Source organism: Chrysochloris asiatica, unplaced genomic scaffold (genome assembly GCF_000296735.1).
Source record: "Chrysochloris asiatica unplaced genomic scaffold, ChrAsi1.0 scaffold00098, whole genome shotgun sequence".
Classification (NCBI taxonomy): Eukaryota; Metazoa; Chordata; class Mammalia; order Afrosoricida; family Chrysochloridae; genus Chrysochloris; species Chrysochloris asiatica.
Window position 1 is genome coordinate 11,276,475 of NW_006408616.1, and position 17,472 is coordinate 11,293,946.

Consider the following 17,472-nt stretch of genomic DNA (forward strand, 5'->3'; position numbering starts at 1 on the left):
GTAAGCACTAGGTGCTTACCATATGTGGTCAGTGATTCAAACTCACCAGCTGCTCTTTGGCAACCCTGTTAAGGGCCATTATGAATCAGAACTGACTAGATGGAACTTAACAACAACATGTATGAGGTATGTATGTATATCACACATGCATATACATATACCAACAATGAGAATACTCATATTTAAAAGGACAAGTCATAAAAAAATATACTTAACCAACATGAGAAAATATTTTTTAAAAGTGCAAATGTCTCTTAAATTGATATATAGGTTTTGGGCATGATGAGAGAGGTTCCCAGGTACTGCTGTTGGCAGTAAAAACTGATTTACTTTTAGAAAGTAATTTAGCATTTATACATACATGCAAAAAACAACAACAACAACAACAACCAGAAAACTTAACAAAACATACCCCTTCTAAGTTCCCAAGCACTGGTCTAATTTGGAGGGCTACAGAAAAGAACCAAACCACTAAGTTTCTGCTGTCATCAGTCATTTGGGCTTTTTTATTCAAGCAAAAAAAGAGAGAGGGAAGATTATTTTAGATAGAGACAAAGACTACAAGTGAAATCATTGGTGTGATATGATAATAATAATATTAAAAAAAAAAAATGTCAGGGCAATGGATGATGCTACTTCTGCCTGAGAAGGCCTCTTGCAGAGGTGATGTTTCATTCTTTCATTATTTATTAAGTGGCTGCTTTCATTTGCCAGCCATAGAATTCTTGAAGGGCATGAATATACTGAAATTCAGTCTTATGAAGCTCATATTCGACAGGCGAGATACAGACAAACCACAAACATGATATATAAAAATCCACACACATACAAGGAGTCCTGGTGTGGCACTATAGGATAAGCACTGGACTGCTAACTACCACAAGGTTGGCAGTTCAAACCCACCAGCAGTTCCTTTGAAACATTTATAGAGAGAGAGTCACTAGGAGTCTGCACCAACTTACAACTTGACGACATTTAAAAACAAATATACACAGATACAGACATATTCTTAGAAAAGGGAACTGAGAAGTGTGGGTATTGGAGTTGATGCAATTTACATTAATTAGCCAATGAAGGCCTCCTTAAAAAGATAACTTTTGAGTGAATACTTTGGTGATGCAAGGGACAGAGATGACAAGGAGCTCTTTGAAGAACTGGGAAAAGTAAATGGGAAAGTATCGTGTATGGTCAGCAGTTCAAACCCACTATCTGCTCTTCAGAAACCCTATACAGGGCTTCTAAGGGTCAGAATTGACTCAATGGCACTTAACACCAACAGCAACATGGTGGGCTGGAGAAAAGGAAGGAAAGAGGCTGTGGGTCATGTTAAGGAAACTGAGTTTTATTCTAGCTGTAATGAGAAGCCTTGAGGAGTTTTTCACAAGGAGAGTAGGGGAGATGACAATCTGGAGACAGTGGTGGTGGGTGTACAATCTGGCTTGGTCAGTTAATAGGGGTTTTCCCCTAAAATCTAAATAAGGAATTATTTATAAAGAAAGATCCTGTAAACAAATGTTTGTACCTTTAATGCAAAGAAAATCACCCAGACTTTATCCTAAGAAAACAATTTCAATCTTTAACTTCTTTTCTTTCCTGGTCTCTTCCTCCTGTATCAAGCACTTTGCAGGTATGTGTAGCACACACTCAAATAATAATATACATGAACTCATTTCTTTACAGGTTTTCCCACTAAGCAAATTATTTTCATCACCTTCCTACCTCCTACCTTGCTGAGAATGAAAAAAACAAAACAAAAGAATCTTCCATTGTACCTATCCAAACAGGAGATGGCAAGTTTGTTTTGTTTAACAGGTTTGCCTATACATGAAATGAAATGATGGCTGGCATGTTATTAGCAAGGCTTTTCAATCATAGCATATTGAAACTATTTAAGTTGTTTGTTTTATTTTAAATTCCTTTCCTCCTTTTGTTTTTAATGCCTCTTTTTTCCGTATAGAGTGTTCTAGCATGGTATGGTTCTGGTATGTTTAAAGAAGCTGGGATTTTATTTTTTTTACCACCACCAAACAAACTTTTAAACTTTGTTGTTGTTAAGTGCCATCAAATTGGTTCTGACTCATAGAAAGCCTGTATAGGGTTTCCAAGGAGAGGCTGGTGGGTTTGAGAACCTCTGACCCTGTGGTTGGCAGTCCAGTGCTTATCCCTACAGCATCACGCCAGGCTTTCAACCTTCAGTATAACTGTAAATTCAAAGGTTGAAAACGTTCAATGTGCCTAGAAAAAAAAAAAAGACATGGCTATTATACACAGAGTCAATATTCTGATTGGGACAATTACCAAGTCCAAGCTCTTTCTTGATCATAAATAAGCTGCTTACATAAAAGAGACTTACAGAATAATGTTTGAATGCCAGTAAGGCTTACCTGACATTCTTCTCTCACTTTGGCTTTCTTCATATATAGTTAGAACTGAGTCTCGACACATATAAGACTCAGGGAGCGACAGATACTCAACTGTAAATTTTGCTATGCTGCTTGGTGAAATTCTGAGCACCCAAGAACACTGCAGTTTTCCTCTATAGATTTGTGGATATCTTGGAGTTGATAAAAAGCCTCTGGGCTCTTCCAGCTCCACTTCAGAGTAACAGACTGCAATTCAAAACATATAGTTACCAGTGACCAATGTGACCAAGGCAGAGAAAAATCTGTTTCTATCACAAAACTAGGCTGGCAAGAAAACAATCACAACTTTATTATTATTCAGTTTCATGTTCTTGAGTAAAGAAGAACATCCCATTTAATGCATCATTTTCTTGAAATGTGATTGCATACATAGAATTTAAATCACACTTATTTTTTTTTTTTTTTTTAATTTAAGGTTTTTATTATGGATTGAGTGAAAGTTTACAGAGCACATCATCAGTTTCACATTCAACAATTCACATAACTTGTTTCATTACATTGATTATAATCCCCTCCATATACCATCAGTTAAAAGTATTTCTCTTTATCCACTTTAGCTTTTTTTTTTTAAAAGACACACAAACAAAAAACCCCACTCAGGCATATATAATAAATTACATCTCCAAAGGGCACATTCTGCAAGTCTGCTCCTGGCCACCAGTTCTTAGTCCTTCTCTTCTTAGTTGATGAATCTAGAGTCCTCCATGCCCCCATCTCTACCTCCATCTCTGATGCTGCTGCTTCTCTGGATAAGGTCCCACATTCTATTTGTGTGTTCCTCAAATCACACTTATTTTAATTGAAGTTAAATGAAATCATTAAAACGTCTTAGAAAACACAAGTGATTCCATTCTCTACTCCCAGTACATTTTCATTTCTTCCTTCTTCAAGCTTCCCTAAATTAGCTAGGTATTGATCTTGCTGGGACAAATTATTACTTTCATGTAGCTTGTGGCTGAGAACAATAAAAGGAGAGTGTGCTGACTACACTTGCATGTTTCCCATCCTTCGATTTGTTCTACATCTAAGGGTACCTTTTCAACCTCCAGGTTCTGCAGAATTCAGCTGCCAGTAACTCTCTGGCCCACTGATCCTGCTTCTTCTAATTTCCTCATTCAAGCTTCATTCTTGATCTTCTTACTTCCTCAATTTTTAGTCCTTGATAAAAACGTTCTAAGCAATTATAAAATGAAAGATTCTGTAATGTATTCACAGTAAGACATGGGCTCTGTCCTAGAGAGATTAATGATTGAACAGATGAGACATGTCCCTAAATATACTTTTATGAACAGCAGAGCAAAATCATGACATAAGGGAAATTAAGTGCTGCAAAAGTTCAGGATTCTTCATTTCCAATGCCCACTCCTTGTATTTCTTTGCAAATTCTCTTTCTTATTTATATATCTTAACATCAGGTTTATTAAAATATATATTATTGTTTTAGGTGAATGTTTACACTGAAAATTAGGTTCTTATTTAGCAATTTTTATATAAATTATTCTGTGCACACTGGGTACAATGCATCAGAATTCTTATTATTTCCATTCTGTTTGTCCTGTTTACATTGGTCTTGCTTCCCTTTAACTACCTTACCTTCTCATCTTGGCTTCCAGGTAAATATTAACCATTTGGGTCATTTAGTTAGTGTTTAAGGGGGCACATTACTCACAGATGATTTTATTTATTTTACAAGCCAATTTATTATTTGGCTGAAAGGTAACCTACAGAAATAGCTGTTCAAATGTTATCTTAGAGCAATAGTCTTGGGGATTCCTCTAGTTTGTCAAGTAAGTTTGGCTTTTTTTAGGAATTCAAGTTTTGTTCAACATTTTTCTCCCATTCTTTCTAGAACCTTCTATTGTGTCCCTGGTACAAACAATTGGTAGTAGTAGTCAGGCACCTTCTAGTTCTTTTGGACATCAGAGAAGGCTGTTGTTCATATGCTATTAGTCTCCCAGTGTTGAAAAAATAAGGCCTTGGCGATAAAAATGACACAGGAATTCACATGATAGAATATTTCAAGCATGCTGATATGCAAGTTCAGGTTGAAGGTGAAGAAAATTAAAACAAGTCCATAAAAGCCAAAATACAAGCTGGAGGATATCCCACTTGATATTACAGACCATTTCAAGAACAGAGTTGACACACTGAACACTAATGACTGAAGACCAGAGGAGTTGTAGGAGCACATCAAGAACATCATACATAAAGATCACTGTTGTAACAAGTCAAGAAAAGGTTTTCATGCTCAAACAAACAATCATTGGTGGTTACCAGGGACAGAAGGAAAGGGAGAGTAATTCACTGGCCAGAAGTTAACTAGGGTTATGGGGAAGGTAATAAACAACAAGAGTGAGGTTGGCAGAAGATCGATGAAGGCAGGGGAAGACACAGAGAGGAGAGCAGTGTTAAAGGGAATAGAGCTAAATACTGTTAAATACAGAGCCCTGAAACAACAGTGATCTATGGGTAGACGCTGCTTGTCTGTCAGTTTGTCATACTGTGGTGGCTTGTATGTTGCTGGCTGCTGGAAGCTATGTCATAGTATCTTAAATACCCACAGGGTCACCCATGAAACAGGACATGTTTCAGGGGAGCGTCCAGATTAAGACAGACTAGGAAGAAGCAAAGGCAGACCACACTTCTGAATGGCTAGCCACTGAAAATTTATGAATAGCAACAGAACATTGTCTGATATAGTACCTGAAAGGCTTCAAAATATGAATGGAGAGAACCTCCTCCCCAAAGAAGAGTTGACCATAAAACGTGAATGGAGGAAGCTTTTGAAAAACTTCATTTGCTGATAGGTTACAACTAAAAATGAAAAGAAACAGCTTCAAACATCCATTAATAATGAGAACTCAAAATGTATGAAGTATGAATCTAGGAAAACTGAAGTTGTGAAAAGTGAAATGGAACACATAAAGATCAATATATCCTAGGCATTAGTGAGCTGAAATAGACTAGTATTGACTATCTTGAATCAGACATTTACTATGCAGGAAATGACAAACTGAAGAAGAGTGGTGTCACATTCACAATCAAAAAGAACATTTCAAGACCTTATCTTGAAGTAAAATGCTGTCTGTGATAGGATAACATCCATATACCTATAAAGAAGACTAGTTAATAACACTATTATTCAAATTTAAGTACAAATCAGTAAAGCCAATGACGATGAAATGTAAGAATTCTACCAACTTTTTCAGTCTGAAATTGATAAAATATGCAGTAAGATAATTACTAGTGATGAAAATGATGCTGGAGACCACATGATAGAATTTTGCAAGAGCAATAACTTACTCATTAAAAACACCTGTTTTCAATAACATACCATAAATGTTGACTTTATCAGATGGAATACAAGGAATCAAATTGAGTACATTTGTGGGAAGAAACTATTTATGGGAAAAGCTCACTCTCATCAGTCAAAACAAAGCCAGGGGCTGGCTGACTGTGGACAGGTCATCAATTGTTCATATGCAAGTTCAGACTGAAGCTGAAGAAAATTAAAACAAGTCCATGAGAGTCAAAACATGACCTTGAACATATCCCACCTAAATTTAGAGACCATTTCAAAAACAGATTCTATGCATTAGACATTAATGAATGAAGACCAGAGGAGTTCTAAGATGACATCAAGAACATCATACAGGAAGGAAGCAAAAGGTCATTAAAAAGACAAGGAAGAAATAAAAGACCAAAATGAATGTAAGAAGAGACTCTCAAATGTGCTTTTGAGCAAAGAATATCTAAAGCAACTGTAATAAATGAGGGAATAAAAGAGCTGAACAAAAAATGTCAAAGGGCAGCTCGAAAAGACAGTCAAGTAAGGTAATGAAATGTGCAAAGACCAGGAGTTAGGAAACCAAAACAAAAAAACTTTCCAGGCATTTCTCAAGCTGAGAGAACTTGTGATATTGAAGGATTCTATGAACAAAGTACTGAATGATGCAGAAAGCATCAAAAGAAGATAGAAGGAATACACAGAGTCACTGTACCAAAAATTAATTGGTAAATAGTCAATGTTTCCAGAGGTAGCACATAAACAAGAACTGATCACTTTGAAGAAAATCCAAGCTGCACTGAAGACATTGGCAAAAAAGAACTGGCCAATGTATGTATGATAAAAGAATTGGTTCCAGGAAGTGATGCAACACAAGTTGAAATGCTTCAACAAATGGACATAGCACTGGAAACAATCACTAGTTTATGCCAAGAAATTTGGAAGATGGTTACCTAGCCACCTGACTGGAAGAGATTCATATTTGTGCCCATTCCAAAAAAAGGTCACCCAAAGGATTGTGACAAATCATCAAATAATATCATTAATATCACATGCAAGTAAAATTTTGCTGAAGATAATTCAAAATCGTTGCAACAGTACATTGATGAGGCATTGCCAAAATTTCAAACTGGATTCAGATGAGGATTTGAAATTGTTGTTTTCAGATGTCTGAAATTTCTATCTTGTCTGAAAGTAGAGAGGGCCAAAAAGATGTTTGCTTGTGCTTTGTTGACTATGCAAAGGTATTAAACTGTGTGTATCCTAACAAATGATGGATAACATTGAGAAGAGTGGGTTTTCCATAACATTTCATTGTGCTGAGGAACTTGTATACAGGAAAAAAGAGGTAGTCAAACAGAGTAAGGACATACTGAGTGATTTAAAATCAGAAACAGTGGATATCAATGTTTATATCTTTTTACCATATTTATTCCATCTGCATGCTAAGCAAATAATCCTGGAAGCTGGACTATATAAAGAGCATGGCATCAGGACAGGCAGTAGACTCATTAGCAACCTGCAATATGCACATGATACAATCTTGCTTGCCAGAAACAAAAACATTTAAAGGACTTATTGATGAAGATCAAAGATCACAGCTTTAAGTATGGGTTGCACCTCAATATAAAGAAAGCAAAACCCTTACAACTTGACCAATAAATAACAACATAATAAAAGGAAAGAAGATTGAAAGACTTCATTTTGCTTGAATCCACAATTAACACTCATGGAAGCAGCAGTCCAGATATCAAACTAAGTTTATTATCCCTATAATGATAAACAACCATCCGTCCTTCCTACTGAATTTTAAAACTTGTAAAACTCTGACTGAAATTCTGTGATTGGGAAATCAAATTTATTTTGGTCATTAACAAACTTGAGCAATAATATTGAAGATTTCAGACTTGACCACAGCAAAGGTTGAACTGAAATTAGAAATATTTTTGTTATGGTTGCAGATACTAGCATTTTACAATACCTTCAAATGGCTGTCAGAAAAGAATAATATTATAGACTGAAAAAGTCAACAATGTAAAATAGATGGAATCTATTTTCAAAAAATTGGCTTGAGATGTGTAAAGAGCATGTTTTGATGCTATGTAACTTTTATTAGAGAGTACGATGGCTCTGTAGGATAAGCACTGGACTCCAAACCAAATGGTCCATGGTTAAAGCCTAAAAGCCATTCTGCAAGAGAAAGATGAGACTTTCCACTCCTGAAAAGATTTACAGCCTTGGAAACCCAATGCAGGGTTTCTCTGAGTTAGAACTGACTTGGCAACACTTAACAACAATTTTTATTAGCTAAGATAAATATGTTATTTGAATTTGTTGGAATGTCTTTGGGTAGAGAAGAGTAAATGAAGATGGGCACACACATATGAAGTCAGCTTTATATACACATGCAGACATGTTGACATTAATGAAAACAAGTTGATTTTAATGTAATCATCTTGTCTGAGATCATAAGCTGTAGGTTAAAAATATGGGTATAAAAATCTTCATCACTATTCCCTGAGTTATAAAATGATTGACTCTCTCTTAGTTGAAATAAACCTAATTTGTATCTTTAAGTACTTTTGAATACATTTAGGATTTAATTTGATTAAGCTTAGACATATATAGTGGAAATGCAGACACTCAGTCTTCTAAATGTTTAGCCAACGAAACCTTAGAAATAAGTAGCAAAACATTGTCAGACATAGTGCCAGAAGATGAAAAAAGCACAAGAATATTGTCATATATAGTGTCAGAAGATTAGTCCCCGAGGTTGGAAGACACTCAAAATATGACTAAGGAAGAGCTACCTCCTTAAGGTAGAGTTGACCATAAAGATGTGGATGAAGTAAAATTTTCCAGACCTTTATTCATTGATGGGACACAACTCAAAATGAAGAGAAATAGTTGTAAACTTCCATTAACAGTTGGATGTGGAATGCACAAAGTAGGAACATTGGAAATTGTCAAAAAATGAAATGAAACACATAAAGATTGATATCCTAGGCATTAGTGAGCTGAAATGGACCAGTTTTGGCCATTTTGAATCTGACAATCATATGGTTTACTACAAACTGAAGATTGTGTCACATTCATCATCAAAAAGAACACATCAAAATCCTGAAATACAATATTGTCTCTGATAGGATAATATGCATACGCCTACAAGAAAGACCAGTTAATACCAATATTATTCAAATCTAGGTTGTTGTTGTTGTTAAGTGCCATCGAGTCGGGTCCGACCCATAGCGACCCTGTACAGGGTTTCCGAGGGTGTAAATCTTTACGGGAGTAGAAAGCCTCATCTTTCTCCCGCGGAGCGGCTGGTAGTTTCGAACCGCTGACCTTAAGGTTCGCAGCCCGATTCGTAACCACTACGCTACCAGAGCTCCTTACCAACCACTAAAGTCAGTGATGATGAAATTGAATAATTCTACCAACTTCTTCAGTCTTAAATTGATTTAACATGCAGTCAAGATAACATTGATAATTACTGGTGATTGGAATGCGAAGATTGGAAACCAAGAGTGAGGATCAGTATTTGGGAAACATGGCATTAGTAATAGAAATTATGCTGGAGATACATGATATAATTTTACAAGAGCAATGGCTTATTCATTGCAAACACCTTAAAACAACATTAAAAGTGACTATCCATGTGAGCCTCACCAGACTGAATATACAGGACCCAAATTTACTAAATCTGCAGGAAGAGAAGTTGGAGAAGCTCAATATCATCAGCCAAAATAAGGTCAGTGGCCAACTGTGGAGCAGATCATCAACTGCTATTATGCAAGTCGGTATGCAGCTGAAGAAAACTAAAACAAGACCTTGAACATATCCCATCTGAGTTTAGAGACAATCTCAAGAACAGATTTGATGCATTCGTTAGTGGGAAGACATCAAGAACATGATACAGGAAAAAAGTAAAAGTCACTAAAAAGAAAGAAAAGACCAAAATGGGCATCAGAAGAGACTCTAAAACTTGTTCTTGAGCATAGAGAAGCTAAAGTGAATGGAAGATATGAGGAAGTAAAAGAGCTGAACAGAAAATTTCAAAGGGCGATGACAAAGTCAAGTATTATAATGAAATATAAAAAGACTAGGAGTTAGCCAACCAAAAGGGAAGATGATGCTCAGTATTTTTCAAGCTGAAAGAACTGAAGAAAATTCAAGCCTAGACTTGAAATATTGTAGGATCTATAGGCAAAAATCTAAACAATGCTGTATGCATTGAAAGAAGACTGGCCAATGTTCAACCATTTAAAGAGGCAGCATGTGATCAAGAACCAATCATACTGAAGGAAGAAGTCCAAGCTTCACTGAAGGCATTGTGGAAACACAAGGCTCCAGGAATTAATGAAACACAAATTTAAATGTTTCGAGAAACTGACACAGCACTAGAGTTGCTCACTCGTCTATGCCAAGAAATTTGGAAGATAGATACCTGGCCAACAGATTGGAAGAGATCTATATTTGTGCCCATTCCAAAAAAAGGTGACCCAACAAAATGCAGAAGTCATTGAACAATATCAACTGCGTCACATGCAAGTAAAATTTTGTTGAAGATAATTTAAAAATGATTGTAGCAGTCCACCAACAGGGAGCTGCCTGTAATTCAAACCAGATTCAGAAGACTGTATAGAATGAGGGATATCATTCATGAAGTCAGAAGGATCTTGGCTGAAAGCAGACAATACCAGAAAGATGTTTACTTATGTTTTATTCACTATGCAAAGGCTTTCAACTGTGTGATTTTAACAAACAATGGATAACCTTGGGAAGAATGGGTGTTCCAGAACACTTAATATTGTTTATGCTAGCCATAGAGTGGCTGGTGGATTCAAACTGCCAACTTTTAAGTTAACAATCGAGTGCTGTAACCACTGTGCCACCAGTACTTCTATATATGTGTTGGTGTAGTTGTTGTTAAGTACCATCAAGTAGGTTCTGACTCATAGTGACCCTTATAAAGTTTCTGAGGCTGTAATCTTTACGGAAGCAGAAAGCCTCATCTTTCTCCCACAGAGCAGGTAGTGGGTTTGAACTACCAACCTTGTGGTTTGTAGTCCAGTGCTTATCCTGTAGAGTCACAGCCCTTGTGTATATGTGTATAAGAAGGTTGTTGTTGTTAAGTGCTGTTGAGTCATTTCTGATTCATAGCGACTCTGTATAGAATTTCTGAGGAGCGGCTGGTGAGTTTAAACCTTCCGGTTCAAACTGACCTTATGGTCAAGTACTTACCCTACAGTTAGCTACCTAACCTGTACATAGACAATGAGGCAGTTGCTCAAACAGAAGAAGGGGATGTGGAATCATTTAAAATCAGAAAAGGTGTATGTTAAGGTAGTATCCTTTCTCCATACCTATTCATTCTGTACGTCGAGCAAATAATCTGAGAAGCTCTATCATGTGGAGAACGTGACATCAGGATTGTTGGAAGATTCACTAATAACCTGCAATATGCAGATGATACAACCTTGCTTGCTGGAAGTGAAGCGTCTTGAAATACTTACTGATGAAGATTAAAGAATACAGTCTTGGATTGTACCTCAGTGTAAATAAAAAAAAAAAAAATCCTCACAATTTGACTAATAAATAACATCATAATAAATAGAGAAAAAAATCAATGTTCATGGAAACAGCAAAAGAGGACTCAAAAGACATATTCCATTAGGCAATTCTGCTGCACAAGACTTCTTTAAAGTGTTCAAAAGCAAAGATGTATCAGCTTGTTGTGTCTGACCCAAGTTATTGTATTAATCACCTCATATGCATGTGAAAATTGGACAATGAATAAGGAAGACCTTAGAAGATTTGATGAATGTAAATTATGGTATTTGGTGAAGAATGTTCAAAGTACTATGGACTGCTAGAAGAACAAACAAATCTGTCTTGGAAGAAGTATAGCAGGATGTTGCTTAGAAGCCAGTATGGCACGACTTCACTTCTAATGCTTAGGACAGTTACTGGAGAAAAATATCGTACTTAGAAAAGTGGAAGGTCAGCAAAAAAAAAAAGAGAGAGAAAGACTCCCAACAAGATGGATTGACACAGTGGCAGCAATCATGGGTTCAAACATAACAATTAGGAGGATGATACATGACCGGGCAGTGTTTCCTTCTGTTGTGAATAGGATCTCCATGAGTCAAAACTGGCTTGGCAGCACCTAATGAACATTCATTGAATTATTCCCATTTTTGCTCTTTCCATTTAAAAAACAACTGAGCCCTTTAATACCCCTTTTATGCATTCAAATGTCCCGTTTCCTTTCTGCCCTTCATGTTGTTATTGTTGTTGTTGTTGCTGTTGTTGTTAAGTGCCATCAACTTGGTTCTGACCCACAGCAACCCTATGTAGAGTTTCCAAGGAGCAGCTGCTGAGCTTGAACCACCGACCTTGTGGTTCAAACCGACTTTGCTGTCCAGTGCATTATCCTACAGCACCATCCCAGGACCCCAGTTGTTATTGTCAGTTGCTTTCAAGTATATTCTAACTCATAGTAACTCCATGTGTGCAGTGCTTAACAGCTCACACATTTTCTTTTTAGAAGAAAATCACCAGACCTACCTTCTTAGGCACCTCTGGGTGGGTTTGAACCACCAAGCTTTTGTCTAGTACTCAAGTGTTTAACTGCTTCCACCACCCAGAGACTTCTGACTTTACACCACAACTCTAGATTCCATTCTTACTTACATACCATTCTCTTTTTATCCCTACAATTGCATTATGACAATGTTTGATAAGCTCACCAATGACTTAAAATTGAGTGCCCAAGACTCAATTCTTGGCTTTTTGGCTCGCTACATTGTATGTGTTGATGATCTAACCAAGTCTTATGACCTGGAACTCTCCAGTCAGGGTCTCCAAATCCCTTTCTTGTTTTATTTGTCTCCAAAAGTACTTACTTCTTTTCATATGAATATCATTTATTTTGTTTACTAGTGTGGTGCTGTAGGATCAGCACTGACTGTGAAGATCAGTAATTCAAACCCATCAGTGCTCCTTGGAAACCCTATACAGGGTATCTATGACTAGTAACTGACTCCACAGTACTTAACAACAACAACTGACTATTCTAGCTCTTTCCTTTTCTAGACTCGATAGCACTCATAGTCTGATTTATGACATCTCTAGATGTGAACATTAGAACCCATAGAGATGGTATGTAGATATATGTTGTCTACTTATTTTAGAATTTTAGGAATGACAACCTGGACAGAAGTTGCTATGGAAAGAAAACAGGAAGATTTGGCCACAAATAAACAATAACACCCAAGACTGATACTTCAGAATAATCAAAAATTTGTACTGAAAAATCATTTTATGACATAACCGGGAAGCACAAGGTTGGTGGTTCAAACTCATCATCTGCTCCTTGAAAACCCTGTATAGGGTCACTATGAGTCAGAATTGACTCAATGGTATTTAACAATATCCAGAAGTTTCTGGGTTCTGAGCATCCTACTTACAATTCCTGTTGTTATTGTTAGGTGCCATCAAGTCGGTTCTGACTCAGAGTGACCCTGTATTAGGCTTCTGAGGCTATAAACCTTTATGGGAGCAGAAAGTCCCATCTTTTCTCCTACAGAGGGGCTGGTAGATGCAAACTGCTGACCTGTGGTTAGAAGCCCAACATGCAACCACTATGCTACTGGGGCTCTTTACCATATCTTCTGTTGTAGTTATTAAGTGATGTAAAATCAGTTCCTACTCATATAGACCTCATATAGAGTTTCTGAGGAGTGGCTGTTGAGTACAAACTGCTACCAACTGGGCTCCTTTGAGTGTGTGGCTCTCCACAGTTCTGTCAGCAATCCAATCTCATACATCAGACTCTTGAAAGTTTTCACTAGGCCTTTTCTGAGGAAAGGTTCATAACTGAACTTGTGGTCTAGTGCTTATCCTACAACACCACATCTGGACTCCAACATGTCTCCTACTTGGCCTTTAATGCTGGGCTCCTAGTTAGTTCTGTCATGGTCTGTGTAGTGAAAAAGGAAAATACTAGAATTTTTAAAATTTGGGTGATACTTCATAGTAACAGAAATGAGCTATATTATGGGTGGAAACCCTGCAATGGAAGATTCAAAAAAGGCCTAGTGAAACCTTTCAAGAGTCTGATGTACGAGATTGGACTGTTGAAAGAACTGTGGAGAGCCACACATTCAAAGAAGCACAGTTGGCAGCCATTTTTGAGGGGCAGCCATCTTTGAGGCAGTGCTGCCATACTTCAAGCCCTGCTTTAATGTTATGTAAATTTACCCTCACTTTGAAACTATTGAACCCACCCTTATTGCTAACAAAGTCTTCATCATAATCACCTTCTGCAACTTTTAGATCCCAGAAAGACTTCAAGACTTTTCTTGCACTAAAATAGACTAATATAAGAACTATCTGCACCTATTTTGACTGACCTACAAACTGTTAAAGACATAGTTAGAAACAGATCTAAGGAGTTGACCTCTCTTCCAAGTGTGAGTTCAAATTATCAATATTTCAGATAGTAGTCAAGTGCTTAACCATATATACCACCCAGGGACTACATTTACAGAATAGGAATTTTGAAGTGTACCCTTGTTACAGTTAGAACTTGTTTTTTTTTTTTAAAGCAAATACATTTTCTCACAAGGTTGAATTAGCTAAAACACTGATAGTTAACTGAACCTTAAGATTTCCCTCATTATTTTAATCTTTGTTTTATATCCCCCAACTCTTCCTAGTTGTCAACTGGGGTTCTATGTATATGGGGTTGGTGGTGCAGAATTGGGTGAAAATAGAAAGACTCTCACTCACCATTTGGAACCCTAGGCTGATAACATTGAACTGTATCTCTTTACAAGTCTAATTCCCTATTTGCTCTTTACTTCTGACTAATAATCATAATTCTATTGGAAAACAAATACTTACAATTGGGAGAATTAAGAGAGATCTGAATGAACTCTGATGCTGGGTTAGGTCATCTCATACCAACAGTCTCTGCCTAGCTGCTTGGTCAGTATGAAATTCTAAGACCTTTTTGTTTAGGTATGGAAAAAGCTCAGAAGTCACAGTAATTCTTAGCACTTTTCTAAAATTCAATCATTTGTTGACAATATGAGGGGAGATAAGATCCCCTGCCAACCTTAATCTAAACTCCTTACTCTTTTAGCTTAATCTACCAGCCACAGTGAAAATCCAGAGTTTATGGTGTTTCAAATAAAATTAATGAATCCAGTAGTAGAAATCCTATTTGTTAAATTGTATTGCATCGACTAATAGGATAATGGGAACATTAATTACCTGATCCAGGTACACTGTCTGCTGAAGGTATGGGTGGTTTTGTTAAGTTTTTGCTTTCATTATTTATCTGAAGTGAACCAGGTCCTGTATCTGGGGGAAAACATGTTAAAAATAAAGATGAAAGCCTAAGGACAAAGTGTAATCAATACCAAAGCAGTCATGGTTTGAGAAAACACAAATCCAAGATAAAGACACTTCAGGAAAGTAATCTTTATCTTAATTCTTCCCAAGAGAAAAGTTATTCTTAGAGCACACTGCTTTCTAATGTACAGAAACAGCTATTACGCTATTGCTTTCTCCTTCATATGACTTCAATCATTCACCTTTTTCAAACCCATTCTAAAGAAAGACATTAAATAATATCTGAAAATATTTACTTTTAATTTTGTGCTGGATCCAGTCCAAGAAGGCTCTCAATCTGGCAAATACAGCTGGCTTCCTTGGCTGAACACACCCGGCACCCCAGCTGATGATGCCATAGAGGACAAAATGACCTTTCTCATGTCTACATACTAATGGTCCACCAGAGTCTCCCTGAAATATCAAGGAAATATGTTCTAGAAAACAGCTGTACTAAGAAGCTCCTACTTTCCAATTTGGAACAGAGAATGACTAATAATAAATTTACAACATGTTGGATTTTCTAAAGATTTATATTTTTCTAATTTTTATACCTTAGAATATGCAACTGTACCTTCATTTTTCTGAAAAATAGAACAATGAAAACTTGAGGAAAACCAGATAGTAATTAGGGTCACAGATCAAATAATAAGTTCAAATAATTAAAAAAAAAACACCCAGTTACTATGTCCTCCTAGCTCCATTGTACCTCGTCGTCGTGGTTAAGTGCTGTCGAGTTGGTTCTGAACCATAGGGTCCCTGAACAGGGTTTCCGAGGCTATAAATCTTTACAGGAGCCAAAAGCCTCATCTTTCTCTGACGGAGCAGCTGGTAGTTTTGAACTGCTGACCTTGCAGTTCACAGCCCGATTCATAACCACTACGCTACTAGAGCTCCTTTGTACCTAGTATCTACTAAAGTATGTTGTCGTTAGTTGCCATCAAGTCAGTTCCAACTCCTAGAGACCCCATGTTTCAGCATAGAACTGCTCCATAGAGTTTTCAAGGCTGTGACCTTGTAGAAACATTACCAGCCCTGTCCTATGAGCCACTTCAAAGTGGGTTCAAAATGCCAACTTTTTGGCTAAGTGGTCAAGCTCAGACATTAATGCCATGTGAAGACAGACACACTATTAAAGTATATTAGTCTTAATTCTAGTATTTAATTTTATTTAGCCTTTTGTGCATCTTTCAAAGTGACATAAATTCAGATTTTTAAAGGTAAAAGTAGTTTAATTTACTAGAATCTGAGCTGTGGGAACAAAGACTTAGAGAAAAAAGTGATCTGCCCAACTTTACATTTGAAATAGTAGTGGAAGTCGAATTTGAGCCCAGGTCACTTGCCAAGGATCTTTCCTCTTCACCAAGTTGATTCACACTCTTTACTGGAGCTACATCATAGAACTTTAGTGTCTGACTTACTGAATTATAGAATTTAAGACAAGACATATGAAAATTAAACTTGTAATTATTTTTACTGCATTAGACAAGGTTGGCAATCCAAGCCAACCAGCTTCCCCATGGGAGAAAGATCAGGTTTTCTGCTCCATTAAAAATTTACAGCCTTAGAAACCCTACACAGAGTCACTATGAGTCAGAACTGACTTGACGGCACTTAACAACAACATGATTAGATTTATACTTTTGAATATAATACATATTTTCAGTATTTAAAAATTGAAACGTGAACACATTTTTAAAGGCAAAAATAACTTTCCAAACATCATAAGAAGACTCATAAGAAATGGAAGTTTCTCCCATTTCTCCTCCCACAAATATATGCTTTTGTTTAATCAACAGTTGATAAAATAGGGTAATAGTGAAGAAAAGTGAGACTTTTTTTTTAAAGAGTGCCAAACTGAACCCAGTCTATTAATATCATACTACAGTATACACAAGGAACTCTAGTAGCGTAGTGGTTACGAATTAGGCTGCAAACTGCAAGGTCAGCAGTTCGAAACTACCAGTTGCTCCACAGGAGAAAGATGAGGCTTTCTGCTCCTGTAAGATTTACAGCCTCTGAAACACTGTTCAGGGTCACTATAGGTGGGAACCTACTCAATGGCGCTTAACAACAGTATATACAGAAAGGTGTGCGCCAGCGTTGTATTCTTTCATCCTTATTAAGCAAGCATTTATTGAGCATATTTATTCAATTGGTATGCTGAGCAAATAATCTGAGAAGCTGGATTATATGAAGAAAAGTGTGGCATCAGGATTGTCAGAAGACTCATTAACAACTTGCAATATGATATGATACAACCTTGCTTGCTGAGGGTGAACAGGACTTAAAATATCTACTGATGAAGTTCAAAGACCACAGTCATCAGTATGGGTTGCACCTCAATGTAAAGAAAACAAA

General features: G+C 36.8%; 1 pseudogene; it reads right to left on the bottom strand.

Annotated features, from left to right (window-relative positions):
- The window catches only part of LOC102824234, a 138,119-nt pseudogene that overhangs the window by 52,503 nt on the left and 68,144 nt on the right, over nt 1-17,472 (bottom strand).